Source organism: Mus caroli, unplaced genomic scaffold (genome assembly GCF_978045245.1).
Source record: "Mus caroli unplaced genomic scaffold, Mus_caroli_1 scaffold_5, whole genome shotgun sequence".
Lineage (NCBI taxonomy): Eukaryota > Metazoa > Chordata > Mammalia > Rodentia > Muridae > Mus > Mus caroli.
Genome location: NW_028227260.1, coordinates 33629846 through 33646988, shown reverse-complemented (window position 1 = coordinate 33646988; position 17143 = coordinate 33629846). Strand labels below are relative to the sequence as shown.

Below are 17143 nucleotides of genomic sequence, written 5' to 3'. Positions count from 1 at the left end.
GGTACCTTTATAAATGTACTTTTTTTGTTGTTAAAATAATTTTATCCTGCATTTGAGCAGCTCTGTGGTCTTGGTCTCAGAGTGCCTGGGTAGCCTTCCCCCAAGGGAGGCTCACAGGGCTAAAGGCAGTCCCAGCCTCACTGTACTAATCTTGCAATTCCATCTTCCCAACCTCTAACCCCACCTTGGCCTGACCTTCCTAACCCTGCAGAAACACATTAAAATTAATTTGACAAAATACCCTCAATTCATAGTAGGACTGTCATCTTTTGCAGAGCACGACAATTTCTGTTACTAATATCAGTTTCTTTCCACTGAAAATAGATTCCTTTCACATAGAATAAATAATGTAAGCATCCTATGAAAATACTATACTAGAAGCCATAAATTATACACAAAGATGTGATGCAGACTCTTTGAGGCCCTATGAATGCAGCTTCACTCCTTAAGTATTGATATAGGCTAGAATCAGTCTACTTGTTACGTTTGAGATGTAGTTCAGTGGTAGAGTAGGTGCTCTGAATGCATGCGGTCCTGGGGTTCGGTTCCCCGGATCTTTAACGTTTTTCTTTTCAAACCCCATGGATCTCTTTCTACACTAGAAAACATTTCCATGAAGACCACCATAGCCTCCTGACGATAAGAGACATTATCTATGACATGACAGCAAAGTTTCTCTATAACCTTCACCATATTTCCATGGAGACCTCCATAGTCTGGAGAGTCCAGCCTGGTCGTCCCTAAAGGAATGTTTTGTTCACAGCTGGAGCAAATCGCTGCTTTCAGACCAGTAGGAGTTTCCTAGTGGGCATGCTTTCTCAGGTTATAGGTAACCTGACTTCTGCTTAGAGAAAAAGGAAGGGAGGGCTGGGCAGAACATTCCTACTTACTAAGAAGAGAGAGGGGAGGAGCATTGTGGTTATCATGGAAACCTGGGGTCTTTGTGGACACTTTACTTTTTCTTTTCTTTTCTTTTTTCTTTTTTTTTGATTAGATATATTCTTCATTTACATTTCAAATGCTATCCCAAAAGTCCCCTATAGCCTCCCCCCCCCCCGCCCTGCTCCCCAACCCACCCACTCTCACTTCCTGACCCTGGTATTCACTTGTACTGGGGTATATGATCTTCGCAAGACCAAGGGCCTCTCCTCCCATTGTTGGCCGACTAGGCCATTCTCTACTATATGTGCAACTAGAGACACAGTTCTGGGGCGTACTGTTTAGTTCATATTGTTGATCCTCCTATAGGGTTGCCAACTCCTTTAGATTCTTGGGTATTTTCTTTAGCTCCTTCTTTAGGGACCCTGTGTTCCATCCAATAGGTGACTGTGAGCCTCCACTTCTGTATTTGCCAGGCATTGGCATAGCCTCACAAGAGACAGCTATATCATGGTTCTGTGAGCAAAATCTTGCTGGCATATGCAAATAGTGTCTGGGTTTGGTGGTTGCATATGGGGTGGATCCCTGGGTGGGGCAGTCTCTGGATGGTCCTTTCTTCAGCCTCAGCTCTGACCTTTGTCTTTGTAACGCCTTCCATGGGTATTTTGTTCCCCATTCTAGGAAGGAATGAAGTATCCACCCTTTGGTCTTCCTTCTTCTTGAGTTTCATGTGTTTTGCAAATTGTATCTTGGGTAGTCTAAGTTCCTGAGTTAATATCCACTTATCAGTTTTCTTTTGTGATTGGGTTACCTCACTCAGGATGATATCCTCCAGGAAATTCATAAATTCATTGTTTTTAATTGCTGAGTAGTCTCCATTGTGAAAATGTACCACATTATCTGTGATCTCTTTCGCAGCATGCTTGTTACTCATAGGTATGAAACTGGCAAATTTTGTAAGTAAATTCTGTATCATAATACATTGCTGAAAAACAGTAAAAAAAATAGTCTTAAATTGGATCCTTAACTTCCCCTTTTAACAACCTTGCCCCATATGACCCTGTATATTCCAAAACATTTTGCATTTCTTTACAGACTTTTACAAAGTTTTGATGCTTCCTCTTAAAGTGTGGAAACTTGTCATAAAAGAGTTTAATAAAAGCTTGTACAATGTCACACATTAAAAAAAGACTAGATATTCATTATCTGTCACTAGCTCTACAGGTTCCTGGAGACTTAAGAACCATAACTAAGTTGTCAATGATTTTTTTTATAAATAAACCCAGTCAATATTTTATCTCTGTCCTTGCACCTACAATTAATTGTTACTTCTGTTTTACAACCTTTCTTAATTGTTTTACTACCTTGGGAATGTGTTCAAAGCTGTAAAGAACTGCTTTCTATCTCTGGATCAATTAACTTGTGACAGGTGGAGACTGAGTTCTCATTGCAGTTTTAATATCAGAAAGGATTTTAATATCAATTCTATTATAAAGGCACAAAATCTGCACCAGGAAGTCTGTATATATATTATAGCTTTCAAGTTTGTCTTGTTATGGGACCTCTGAGTGTGTGGATAGGTGGGTCTCTGATTCTTGTGCCTACACTTGGGGTCTTCTCTTCTGTTGTCTTGTCCATTTTCTATGTGATATTTGTGTTTTATCTTATTCTAAGTTACTTTTGGTATGTTTTGATGGATATCTTAGAAGCCTGTGCTTTTGTAATGAGAGACAGGAAGGCAGTGGATCCAAATGAGAGGGACTATGGAGTAGATCTGGGAGGAGTACAAGGAGTGGAAGCCTAAATTAGGATATTTCAGGGGAGGAAAAGTGAATTTATTTCGAATAAAAGGGGAAAATTTAAGGAAATCCAACATAGTGAAATATAAGGCAAAAGAATCGTGACTCACAGAGATATACTGACACATATTTTCTTAGCACTATGTCGTTTGAGTATCAGCAATTATCCACCACTGCCTAAGCACTTGGTTCCCATTGGCTATGAGTGGCCTGCTACTCCTTAACCCTTCCCCATACTTGACCTTTGGTCCCCTCTCTCCTTCCCTCTCCTTTTGCTTCTGTCTTCATTATTTTAGTTGCTTTCCCTCTCCCTTTTACCTCTACTTCTCTGTCAGTACTTTTATTCCAAGTCATAAATATCTTATTTTTGTTACATTCTCTGTAGCATATCTATAATGGCTGAAGGAGAGAAATGTCCTTAATCTTAGAAATAGTCTTATAAATTGAAGAAGATCTTGGAAGATGGAAAGATCTCCCATGCTCATGGATTGGCAGGATTAACATAGTAAAAATGGGTATCCTGCTGAAAGCAATCTACAGATTAAATGCAATAACCATCAAAATTCCAACTCAATTTTTCACTGGGTTATAAAGTGCAATCTGCAAATTCATCTGGAATAACAAAAAACCTAGGATAGAAAATACTCTTCTCAACAATAAAAGAACCTCTGTTGGAATCACCATGCCTGACCTCAAGCTGTACTACAGAGCAATTGGGATAAAATTGCATGGTACTGGTACAGCAACAGAAAGGTAGATCAATGGAATAGATTGAAGACCCAGAAATGAACCCACACACCTATGCTTCCTTGATCTTTGACAAGGGAGCTAAAACCATCCAGTGGAAAAAAGACAGCATTTTCAACAAATGGTGCTGGCACAACTGGCAGTTGTCATGTTGAAGAATTTGAATTGATCCATTCTTATCTCCTTGTACAATGCCCAAGTCTAAGTGGATCAAAGACCTCCACATAAAACCAGAGACACTGAAATTTATAGAGGATAAAGTAGGGAAAAGTCTTAAAAATATGGGCACAGGGGAAAAATTCCCGAACAGAACAGCAATGGCCTGTAAGATCAAGAATCGACAAATGGGACCTCATAAAATTGCAAAGCTTCTGTAGGGCAAAAGATACTGTCAATAAGACAAAAATGGCACCAACAGATTGGGAAAGAATTTTTATCAATCCTAAATCTGATAGGGAACTAATGTCCAGTATATACAAATAGCTCAAGAAGCTGAACTCCAGAAATTCAAATAACCCCATTAAAAAATGGAGTACAGAGCTAAACAAAAAATTCTCAACTGGGGAATACCGAAGGGCTGAGAAGCACCTGAAAAAATGTTCAGCATCCTTAATCATCAGGGAAATGCAAATCAAAACAACCCTGAGATTCCATCTCACAACAGTCAGATTGGCTAAGAACAAAAATTCAGGTGACAGCAGATGCTGGCGAGGATGTGGAAAAAGAGGAACACTCCTCCATTGTTGGTGGGATTGCAAGCTTGTACAACCACTCTGGAAATCAGTCTGGCGTTTCCTCAGAAAATTGGACATAGTACTACGGGAAGATCCCGCAATACCTCTCCTGGGCATATATCCAGAAGATGTTCCAACTGGTAAGAAGGACACATGCTCCACTATGTTCATAGCAGCCTTATTTATAATAGCCAGAAGCTGGAAAGAACCCAGATGTCCCTCAACAGAGAAATGGATACAGAAAATGTGGTACATTTACACAATTGAGTACTACTCAGCTATTAAAAACAATGAATTTATGAAATTCTTGGGCAAATGGATGTATCTGGAGGACATCATCCTTAGTGAGGTAACACAATCACAAAAGAAGTCATTAGATATGCACTCACTGATAAGTGGATATTAGCCCAGAAACATAGAACACCCAAGATAAAATTGGTAAAACACAAGAAAATCAAGAAGGAAGACCAACGTGTGGATACTTCATTCCTCCCTAGAATAGGGAACAAAATACCCATGAAAGGAGTTACAGAGACAAAGTTTGGAGCTAAGAAGAAAGGATGGACCATCCAGAGACTGCCCCAACCAGGGGTCCATCCCATAATCAGCCACCAAACTCAGACACTATTGCATATGCCAGCAAGATTTTGCTGAAAGGAGACCCTGATATAGCTGTCTCTTGTGAGAATAGGCTGGGGCCTAGCAAACACAGAAGTGGATGCTCACAGTCATCTATTGGATGGAACACAGGGCCCCAATGGAGGAGCTAGAGAAAGTACCCAAGTGTGGAGAGCAGGTGTGGCAGCAGTCCCAAGAAGGTGACAGGGACTGCAGCTAAGTCGTATGACTTGCACCTGACTTCCTCATATAAACCACAAACATCTTGAGAGCTGCGCAGGTGTACCAGGATACTGGTAAATCCATTTTGGTGGAGATATGCCCCTGCTGCCCTGATTAGCTGAAGCTGCGTGCCTGGTGAGGTGGCGTGGCCTGCTGTGCGTGGATGAGAACTGAGAGTATTTAAGAAAGGCCCAGGGCTCGAGGGGAGATATAAACAAGAAGAAACAGGACTGAATAAACTGCTGTTAGAAGGACTCGTGGTCGTGTCGTTCTTGCTGGTCGAGAGCGGACGCGACACCCAAGGAGCTAAAGGGATCTGTAATCCTATAGGTGGAACAACAATATGAACTAATCAGTACCCTGAGAGCTCATGTCTCTAACTGCATATGTAGCAGAAGATGGCCTAGTCGGCCATCACTGGGAAGAGAGGCCTCTTGGTCTTACAAACTTTATATGCCCCAGTACAGGGGAACACCAGGGCCAAGAAGTGGGAGTCGGTGGGTAGGGGAGCAGAGTGGGAGGGAGGTTATAGGGGACTTTTGGGATAGCATTTGAAATGTAAATGAAGAAAATATCTAATAAAAAATTTAAAATAGTCTTATATAATCTGCTATCTTCTCAGGTTATATTTATTATTTTCACTTATCTTAATACACATAAAATATTCATTTAATGATTTTGTATGCTGAGACTCATATTTGATGGCATATGAAAAAGGGGACACATTGTAATAAATCATTTTCAGAAGCTTACAACCCAGTTCTTGAGACAGGTAAACATCCAGAAACTGACAGTTCTGTAGGGTTTTGTGAACAAATAGTTATTTTAATTTACTCACTGGATTATATGGAGTGATAAGTACTATGTGGAAAAGTTGTGGAAAAAGAAGACCAGCCTCCCAAAATTTTGAAAACAGTTTTTGAAGCCCTGAAAGCTAAGGCATGTTTTAAAAGAGAATAGAGGTGTGTTCATGACGTTGCAGGAAACTTTGATGCTTTGAGATATAATAGCATAATGCTAATTCAGTAACATTATTATTAATTTGACATTATACTGCCAATTGAACTAATAATCCAACGTAAAACCGAGTTAAAATTGAGAAGCCTAAATAATTCAGTGTTGTTTTAAAGAACATAAGATTTATTGCTATTAATATTATTATTTTATTTTTATTGAAATAGACTTTTTGTCACAGGAGAAATAACATAAAAATCCCCTAAAACACTATTGACAAAGACCTGAGCCAAATCCTTGCAAGACCTGTTGCTTCAGTCCCTGTAACTTCATATATGCTCTAATCAGTCTTCTGGCAGGCTTGGGGATGTAGCTCAATGGTAGAGCACATGCTTTGCATGTATGAGGCACCGGGTTCGATTCCCGGCATCTCCAAGAAATCCTTTTCAACTTTGGGGGTTTCCTTTTTAGGTTGTTTCCACACAAGGTATCCTAGACCTTAACTTTCTGTTATGAGGGCGTATATGCAAAGATAATTATTGTGCGAAACCTCTCATCAATCGCCATGATGACAATGCTCATCTGTAACCGTGACATTTCCATGGAGACCTCCATGGTCTGGTGAGTACAGCGTCGTCATGCCTCCGGGAATATGTTTTGTTCACAGCTGAAGCAAAAGCTCTGCTTTTGTGCTGGTGGCAGTTTCCCTAAGAGGGTGTGCTTTGTCGAAAGATAGATAACAAGGGTGAAAGAGTTCTGCTTTGAAAGAAAGGAAGGGAGGGCGGGGCGGAGCCATTTCTAGTTACAGAGAGCAGGAGCATTGTGGTTGTCATAGAAACCTGGGGTCTTTGTGGACACCCATTTCAATGGCGACCCAGGCGATGTTGTGAAAGGAGCATTCTCTGAAGCCAAGCTTATGGGTTCTCAGAAGGTGAGCACTCGACAGATTCAGGAATCCCAGACCCAAATAGGCTTACTCCCACTTCGGGATTTGTGGCCAGTTGTGTTGCTAGCAGCAGGAGAGGGACTTGAGACAATTCTTCCTCCTCAGAGGGAGCTGCTCTTTACTGGGGTGCACAGGAGCCATTGCATGTGGGGACAAGAGGATGGGGAAATAGGGCAGAATATAGTGTGCACTCTCTGATCCCAGTATTCCATCTGTGAAACAGGTATGAGTAGTGAGACATTAAGTGGTAAAGCCTAAACAGTAGTCAATAATTGTCCAGTATAAATGTCTAAGATGATTATTTACATATGCAGTTGGTTAGAGGAGTTTATTCTTTCTTTCTTTCTCTTTCTTTCTTTCTCTTTCTTTCTTTCTTTCTTTCTTTCTTTCTTCTTTTTTCTTTTCGTTTTTTTTTTATTTTTAATATTTTTATTACATATTTTCCTCAATTACATTTCCAATGCTATCCCAAAAGTCCCCCATAGCGCCCCCCACTTCCCTACCCACCCATTCCCATTCTTTTGGCCCTGGCATTCCCCTATATTGGGGCATATAAAGTTTGCAAGTCCAATGGGCCTCTCTTTCCATTGATGGCCGACTAGGCCATCTTTCGATACATATGCAGCTAGAGACAAGAGCTCCGGGGTTCTGGTTAGTACATCATGTTGTTCCAACAATAGGGTTGCAGATCCCTTTAGCTCCTTGGGTACTTTCTCTAGCTTCTCCATTGGGAGCCCTGTGATACATCCAATAGCTGACTGTGAACATCCACTCCTGTGTTTGCTAGGCCCCGGCATCATCTCACAGGAGACAGCTATATTTGGGTCCTTTCAGCAAAATCTTGCTAGTGTATGCAATGGTGTCAGCGTTTAGAAGCTGATTATGGGATGGATCCCTGGATACGGCAGTCTCTAAATGGTCCATCCTTTCATCACAGCTACGAACTTTGTCTCTGTAACTCCTTCCCTGGGTGTTTTGTTCCCAATTCTAAGAAGGTGCACAGTGTCCACACTTTGGTCTTCATTCTTCTTGAGTTTCATGCGTTTATCAAATTGTATCTTATATCTTGGGTATCCTAAGTTTTGGGCTAATATCCACTTATCAGTGAATACATATTGTGTGAGTTCTTTTGTGATTGTGTTACTTCACTCAAGATGATGCCCTCCAGGTCCATCCATTTGGCTAGGAATTTCATAAATTCATTCTTTTTAATAGCTGAGTAGTACTCCATTGTGTAAATGTACCATAATTTCTGTATCCATTCCTCTGTTGAGGGACATCTGGGTTCTTTCCAGCTTCTGGCTATTATAAATAGGGCTGCTATGAACATAGTGGAGCATGTGTCCTTCTTGCCGGTTGGGACATCTTCTGGATATATGCCCAGGAGAGGTATTGCTGGATCCTCCGGTAGTACTATGTCCAATTTTCTGAGGAACCGCCAGACTGATTTCCAGAGTGGTTGTACAAGCTTGCAATCCCACCAACAATGGAGGAGTGTTCCTCTTTCTCCACATCCTCGCCAGCATCTGCTGTCACCTGAATTTTTGATCTTAGCCATTCTGACTGGTGTGAGGTGGAATCTCAGGGTTGTTTTGATTTGCATTTCCCTGATGATTAAGGATGTTGAACATTTTTTCAGGTGTTTCTCTGCCATTCGGTATTCCTCAGGTGAGAATTCTTTGTTCAGTTCTGAGCCCCATTTTTTAATGGGGTTATTTGACTTTCTGGAGTCCACCTTCCTGAGTTCTTTATATATATTGGATATTAGTCCCTTATCTGATTTAGGATAGGTGAAGATCCTTTCCCAATCTGTTGGTGGTTTTTTTGTCTTATTGATGGTGTCTTTAGCCTTGCAGAAGCTTTGCAGTTTCATGAGGTCCCACTTGTCAATTCTCGATCTTACAGCACAAGCCATTACTTTTCTATTCAGGAATTTTTCCCCTGTGCCCATATCTTCAAGGCTTTTCCCCACTTTCTCCTCTATAAGTTTCAGTGTCTCTGGTTTTATGTGAAGTTCCTTGATCCACTTAGACTTGACCTTAGTACAAGGAGATAGGAATGGATCGATTCGCATTCTTCTACATGATAACAACCAGTTGTGCCAGCACCATTTGTTGAAAAATGCTGTCTTTCTTCCACTGGATGTTTTTAGCTCCCTTGTGGAAGATCAAGTGACCATAGGTGTGTGGGTTCATTTCTGGGTCTTCAATTCTATTCCATTGGTCTATTTGTCTGTCACTATACCAGTACCATGCAGTTTTTATCACAATTGCTTTGTAGTAAAGCTTTAGGTCTGGCATGGTGATTCCGCCAGAGGTTCTTTTATCCTTGAGAAGAGTTTTTGCTATCCTAGGTTTTTTGTTATTCCAGATGAATTTGCAGATTGCACTTTCTAATTCGTTGAAGAATTGATTTGGAATTTTGATGGGGATTGCATTGAATCTGTAGATTGCTTTTGGCAAGATAGCCATTTTTACAATGTTGATCCTGCCAATCCATGAGCATGGGAGATCTTTCCATCTTCTGAGATCTTCTATAATTTCTTTCTTCAGAGACTTGAAGTTTTTATTATACAGATCTTTCACTTCCTTAGTTAGAGTCACGCCAAGATATTTTATATTATTTGTGACTATTGAGAAGGGTGTTGTTTCCCTAATTTCTTTCTCAGCCTGTTTATTCTTTGTGTAGAGAAAGGCAATTGATTTGTTTGAGTTAATTTTATATCCAGCTACTTCACCGAAGCTGTTTATCAGGCTTAGGAGTTCTCTGGTGGAATTTTTAGGGTCACTTATATATACTATCATATCATCTGCAAAAAGTGATATTTTGACTTCATATTTTCCAATTTGTATCCCTTTGATCTCCTTTTGTTGTCGAATTGCTCTGGCTAGGACTTCAAGTACAATGTTGAATAGGTATGGAGAAAGTGGACAGCCTTGTCTAGTCCCTGATTTTAGAGGGATTGCTTCAAGCTTCTGACCATTTACTTTGATGTTGGCTACTGGTTTGCTGTAGATTGCTTTTATCATGTTTAGGTATGGGCCTTGAATTCCTGATCTTTCCAAGACTTTTATCATGAATGGATGTTGGATCTTGTCAAATGCTTTTTCCGCATCTAACGAGATGACCATGTGGTTTTTGTCTTTGAGTTTGTTTATATACTGGATTACGTTGATGGATTTCCGTATATTGAACCATCCCTGCATCCCTGGGATGAAGCCTACTTGGTCAGGATGGATGATTGTTTTGGTGTGTTCTTGGATTCGGTTAGCAAGAACTTTATTGAGGATTTTTGCATCAATATTCATAAGGGATATTGGTCTGAAGTTTTCTATCTTTGTTGGGTCTTTTTGTGGTTTAGGTATCAGAGTAATTGTGGCTTCATAGAATGAGTTGGGTAGAGTACCTTCTGTTTCTATTTTGTGGAATAGTTTGTGAAGAACTGGGATTAGATCTTCTTTGAAGGTCTGATAGAACTCTGCACTAAACCCATCTGGTCCTGGGCTTTTTTTAGTTGGGAGACTATTAATGACTGCTTCTATTTCTTTGGGGGATATAGGGCTGTTTAGATCATTAACCTGATCTTGATTCAACTTTGGTACCTGGTATCTGTCTAGGAACTTCTCCATTTCATCCAGGTTCTCCAGTTTTGTTGAGTATAGCCTTTGGTAGAAGGATCTGATGGTGTTTTGGATGTCTTCAGGATCTGTTGTTATGTCTCCTTTTTCATTTCTGATTTTGTTAATTAGGATGCTTTCCCTGTGCCCTCTAGTGAGTCTGGCTAAGGGTTTATCTATCTTGTTGATTTTCTCAAAGAACCAGCTCCTTGATTGGTTGATTCTTTGAATAGTTTTTCTTGTTTCCACTTGGTTGATTTCACCCCTGAGTTTGATTATTTCCTGCCGTCTACTCCTCTTGGGTGAATTTGCTTCCTTTTGTTCTAGTGCTTTTAGGTGTGTTGTCAAGCTGCTAATGTGTGCTCTCTCTAGTTTCCTTTTGGAGGCTCTCAGAGCTATGAGTTTTCCTCTTAGAAATGCTTTCATTGTGTCCCATAAGTTTGGGTATGTTGTGGCTTCATTTTCATTGAACTCTAAAAAGTCCTTAATTTCTTTCTTTATTCCTTCCTTGACCAAGGTATCATTGAGAAGAGTGTTGTTCAGTTTCCACGTGAAGGTTGGCTTTCTATTATTTATTTTGTTATTGAAGATCAGCCTTAGTCCATGGTGATCTGATAGGATGCATGGGACAATTTCAATATTTTTGTATCTGTTGAGGCCTGCTTTGTGACCAATTATGTGGTCAATTTTGGAGAAGGTACCATGAGGTGCTGAGAAGAAGGTATATCCTTTTGTTTTAGGATAGAATGTTCTGTAGATATCTGCTAGATCCATTTGATTCATAATTTCTCTTAGTTTCACTGTGTCCCTGTTTAGTTTCTGTTTCCATGATCTGTCCATTGGTGAAAGTGGTGTGTTGAAGTCTCCCACTATTATTGTATGAGGTGCAATGTGTGCTTTGAGATTTATTAAAGTTTCTTTAATGAATGTGGCTGCCTTTGTATTTGGAGCATAGATATTCAGGATTGATAGTTCCTCTTGGAGGATTTTACCTTTGATGAGTATGAAGTGTCCCTCCCTGTCTTTTTTAATGACTTTGGGTTGGAAGTCAATCTTATCAGATATTAGAATGGCTACTCCAGCTTGTTTCTTCATACCATTTGCTTGGAAAATTGTTTTCCAGCCTTTCATTCTGAGGTAGTGTCTATCTTTTTCTCTGAGATGAGTTTCCTGTAAGCAGCAAAATGTTGGGTCTTGTTTGTGTAGCCAGTTTGTTAGTCTATGTCTTTTTATCGGGGAGTTGAGTCCATTGATATTAAGAGATATTAAGGAAAAGTAATTGTTGTTTCCTGTTATTTTTGTTGTTAAAGTTGGCATTTTGTTCTTGTGGCTGTCTTCTTTTAGATTTGTTGAGGGATTACCTTCTTGTTGTTTCTAGGGCGTGGTTCCTGTCCTTGTATTGGTTTTTTTCTGTTATTATCCTTTGAAGGGCTGGATTCGTGGAGAGATAATGTGTGAATTTGGTTTTGTCGTGGAATACTTTGCTTTCTCCATCTATGTTAATTGAGAGTTTGGCTGGGTATAGTAGCCTGGGCTGGAATTTGTGTTCTTTTAGTGTCTGTATAACATCCGTCCAGGATCTTCTGGCTTTCATAGTCTCTGGTCAAAAATCTGGTGTAATTCTGATAGGCTTGCCTTTATATGTTACTTGGCCTTTTTCTCTTACTGCTTTTAGTATTCTATCTTTATTTAGAGCATTTGTTGTTCTGATTATAATGTGTCGGGAGGTATTTCTTTTCTGGTCCAGTCTATTTGGAGTTCTGTAGGCTTCTTGTATGTTCATGGGCATCTCTTTCTTTAGATTTGGGAAGTTTTCTTCTATAATTTTGTTGAAGATGTTTGCTGGTCCTTTGAGTTGAAAATCTTCATTCTCATCCACTCCTATTATCCGTAGGTTTGGTCTTCTCATTGTGTCCTGTATTTCTTGGATGTTTTGAGTTAGGATCTTTTTGCATTTTCCATTTTCCTTGATTGTTGTGCCGATGTTCTCTATGGAATCTTCTGCACCTGAGATTCTCTCTTCCATCTCTTGTATTCTGTTGCTGATGCTGGTATCTATGGTTCCAGATTTCTTTCCTAGGGTTTCTATCTCCAGTGTTTCCTCATTTTGGGTTTTCTTTATTGTGTCTACTTCCCTTTTTAGGTCTAGTATGGTTTTGTTCATTTCCATCATCTGTTTGGATGTGTTTTCCTGTTTTTCTGTAAGGACTTCTACCTGTTTGATTATGTTATCCTGTTTTTCTTTAAGGATTTGTAACTCTTTAGCAGTGTTCTCCTGCAATTCTTTAAGGGATTTTTGTGCTTCCTCTTTATTGTCTTCTGCCTGTTTAGCAGTGTTCTCCTGCATTTCTTTAAGTGTGTTATTAAAGTCCTTCTTGAAGTCCTGTATCATCATCAGGAGATATGCTTTTAAATCCGTGTCTAGCTTTTCCGGTGTGTTGGGGTGCCCTGGACTGGGCAAAGTGGGGGTGCTGGGTTCTGATGATGGTGAGTGGTCTTGGTTTCTGTTAGTAAGATTATTACGTTTACCTTTCGCCATCTGGTAATCTCTGGGGTTAGTTGTTATCGTTGTCACTGTTTAAAGATTGGAGGAGAAGCTGTGTTCCACTCACCAGCAGTCCCAAAATCCTGCGGCGGGGGTCGTGGGTAGCTGGCGGGTGTCAGGCAACCCTGCTCTCCCGCTACCCCGGCGCTGATCCGGCCGGATGAGGCCTGTGGCCCTACTCAGGCTGGTTTCTGCTTCCCTAACTAATGCAGTCTCAGGTCCCGCGCAATTGGATTGGAGCAGAAGCTGTGCTCCACTCACCAGAAGTCTTAAGATCCTGTGGCGGGTGTTGTGGGTAGCTGGCGAGTGTCAGCCGACCCTGCGCCCCAGCTGCCCAGGTGCTTTTCTGACCGGAAGAGGGTTGTGGCCCTATGTAGGCCGGATTTCTCTCTCCCCAACCAGAGCAGTGTCAGGTCCCGCGTGATTGGACTGGAGCAGAAGCTGTGTTCCACTCACCAGCAGTCCCAAAATCCTGCGGCGGGGGTCGTGGGTAGCTGGCGGGTGTCAGGCAACCCTGCGCTCCCGCTACCCTGGCGCTGATCCGGCCAGATGCGGCCTGTGGCCCTCTTCTCTTTTTTTTTTAATTCGCGGTTTTGTATTGCTTTGAGACAGCATCTTACTGTGTCCCAACCTGGCTTAGAACTCTGAACGATCCTCCTACCTCAGCTTCCTAGTGATGCGATTACAATTATGGGATACCTGTGTGCTTTGGATTAATTTGAAATTTTAAGTTGCATTCTTTTGTGGTACCCACACAACCACGTGACCCCTATGTCACCTCAGAACCCCCACCATGGTTCTGTCTGCACACTTACCTTGTTAATGTAGCTAATAAATCTCTTATAAAATGGAATGCAGGCCCAGAGACTAATTAAAATTTATTTGTGCCCTCTCTAGCCCAGAAGTGTCCATTCCCTGGCCCCTCTGTGGTGGAATCCCCTAGCATCTTGCCACTGATAGATAAAGTTTTACCTGGCATGCAAACACATTAAAAAAAAAAAAACCACTTCACATTATATTATCTTAACAAAATCAAAGTTTTCTACCAAACAAAAGACTAAAAGTGTCATCAGATAGCAGCTAATGCCAACAGCGTAGGTCTGGCCTACTTAATACTTGCATCAATGTATTTAAGAAGTGTTGGATTTGTAGCTTATTTGCTCTGTAACTATGAACATTTCATGAAACAGCTTCCATATTGTAGCATGGAGTTTGTAGTAACCTACATCTGTCTCCCTCATGTGTTCTCCCTCATATTGGACTCCAGAGTAAGCTTATTCCGTTTGAAGTGAGAGCTGTGTATTTCATCAGCATTTGTAAGTGTGTCATGGTGTACATACTCTGTGTGTGTGTGTGTGTGTGTGTGTGTGTGTGTGTGTGTGCAGATATCTCTGAGGTTTCCAGGAATATTCTCTATGTGGGACATTAAGGATTAAACAATGAGTTGATGGCATTCACAGTCAGATGCAAGCTTATATGAGGACCACATGTGGCATAGTGCTCTCTTCCCTCAGCATTACTTAGCCAATGTTGTGGGAAGCCGTTGCAGAGTGGCAGTTGCAGAGTGGCAGTTGCAGGGTGGCGTTGGCTACTGCTGGCCACCACACATACATAGGCAGTAAAGGTTCTTTTGCCAAGATGAGGTTTTGAGAATTAACCAAAGTTAACCAATCAGATGAGAGACAAGTTAACCAATCAGATGAGAGAGAACGCCTCTCCTAGGCCTATATAAGCAGCACCAGTTCTGGGCTTGGGGTCACTTCGCCTCTGCAATCAAGCTCTCCCAATAAACGTGTGCGGAAGGATCCTGTTGCAGCGTCGTTCTTCCTGGCCAGTTGGGTGTGTGCAAGACAATGTCATTACCTTGATTCCTAAATGACTCTTGTGGTCTTTGGAAGAGACTAGTAATACAATTATGAAAGTTAGTTAAATCACTTATTACTATGATGATAACCTTTTGTGTTATACTTCTATTACTGCCTCTTAAATGATAGTCTAATGCTTAGTACATTGCTTGTTTATTTTCCATAATGATTTATATCAATATGACTCATAACACCCATTTTCCCACATAGTTATCCCCTCATATTGTCATGCTATGGTTTGATGCTGACTTTGTCCAAGTACTGACCAATGGAATTCATTCCATCTTCATTAGAAACCTCTGGAGAATTTCCTGAGTCTAAATGTTGCATTCTGAGCCTGTGTATAGGACACAGACAGAGAGGGTACCTGGACAGTTTATGGTCAATGGACCAGGTCACATTTCCACTGTGTGTTTCATTCCCTGCCATTGCTGTGTGTGTCTGCAGGGTTGTGTGATGAGCTAGGAAGAGAAAGGTATCATGTATACCTTCCACTGAAGTAGTCTGCTGCGACAAGACACCATCATTCCCTCCTCTGGGTTTTAGATGCTTTCTCATCCTGGTTTCCTCTATTTCATGTGTTTATTTCCCTGTGTACTACCATCCAGGGTGACAGAGAAGGGTTTGATCTCTGCATCTCAGAAGGAGGAGCTCATTGAGAAGAATGCAGCTTGCTGTGTAGTCTCTCAGCCAAAAGTGATGAAAAGAATGTGGGGACACACTGGGTAAGTTAGTTCCCTTCCACCATCCTTATCTACTCAATAGGTTAGCCATATCCATCCTTATGTTCATCAGCAAACTTTTGAGGTTCGGTGTGCAAATCACCCTGCCTTCTCAAACAGATGGAGGGGACAAGGCACTCGGGAGCAATTCTATTACATCAGGATTCCCAGAACTCACAGGTGTTAGATTAGTGGTTCTCACATGTGGTACATGTGTGCTGCATTGCCAGCCCTTTCTGGTGTCATTTTTTACATCATTCCATCACAACCCCCCCTTTGTAATAACAGAGTCTCCAATACATTTACTCTATATCTATAGAGGACCATATCATATCACTTACATTTCTTGCTTCATCCATCACACAGAACTGATATATACATTAAGAGGAAAAGAAAAATTGCCCTTTAAACATACTTTCCTATCATTGCTGCTGCTGTGCACTGACCTGCAGTAATATAAAGCTGGTTGTCCCCTGTCTTAGTTAAGGTTTTACTGCTGTGAACAGACACTATGACCCAGGCAACTCTTATAAGGACAACATTTAATTGGGGCTGGCTTACAGATTCAGAGGTTCAGCCCATTATAATCAAAGTGGGAGCAGCGCAGCGTCCAGGCAGACATCGTATAGGAGGAACTGAGAGTTCTACATCTTCATCTAAAGGGACTTCCAGCCAGCTAGGATGAGGGTCACAGTGACACACCTACTTCAACAAGGCCACACCTACTCCAACTGGGCAACGCCGCCTAATAGTGCCACTACCTGGACCAACCATATACAAAACATCACACCCCCTCCCCTGTTCAAGTGTCCTAGGGATCAGGGAACAACAGGCTTAGATCTGCAGACCAGGCATGGGCAGGGTCTATGTGCTCGGTGCAAAGCTGTAACTTGGAACCTGCCCTGAATCCCAGATTATAGTCCTCCTCCCCTCCCTGCTCTCCAGCCATCATTTATTTTCAAGCCTTCACCTTTAAACCAAGATGATGTTTTGGGATCTGTGAGTTTTCCAGTTCTGGCCATAATTCTGGACCCCATCTAATAAGTAACATCTTTCTGGGGCAAGAATGGCCCAGTTGATTTTTCCATGTCCTATTTTCCGGAGTCCAGGACTAGGATTTTAAAGTGGTACAGAGAAGGATCAAAAAGGACTATTGGGATTCTGCCACGAGGTGAAGCAGGCAGGCAGGAGTACCAGGGTTGGGGGCAACCCTACTTTCTCTTAATGAACTTGACTTTAAATAAAGGTGAATAAACCCCCTATTCTATTATATACTATGCCCTGTCTACAGCTCCATCATCTCAAGAAATTCCCATTATGTCATGCCTGAAGTCTTGGGTGCTTTAAAAAAAAAATCTCCATCTGAATCCTGTCTCGCTTGAAATCGGCAAACACAAATGATGCTATCTGAATTCCTTGCTTTAACAAGCTATAAACAAGGAACTTCTATTTGTGTTCCAGTGGGTATCCATTCTCTGCCTACACCTAAGCCTTT

The 17143-nt window shown here is 41.2% G+C and overlaps 1 non-coding gene across 1 annotated transcript; it reads left to right on the top strand.

Moving 5' to 3' along the window:
* The first annotated feature begins 6316 nt into the window (after window positions 1–6316).
* Trnaa-ugc (transfer RNA alanine (anticodon UGC)) lies at window positions 6317–6388 on the top strand. Its single transcript has one exon. It is a non-coding gene; the product is annotated as a tRNA-Ala (tRNA).
* The last annotated feature ends 10755 nt before the right edge of the window (window positions 6389–17143 follow it).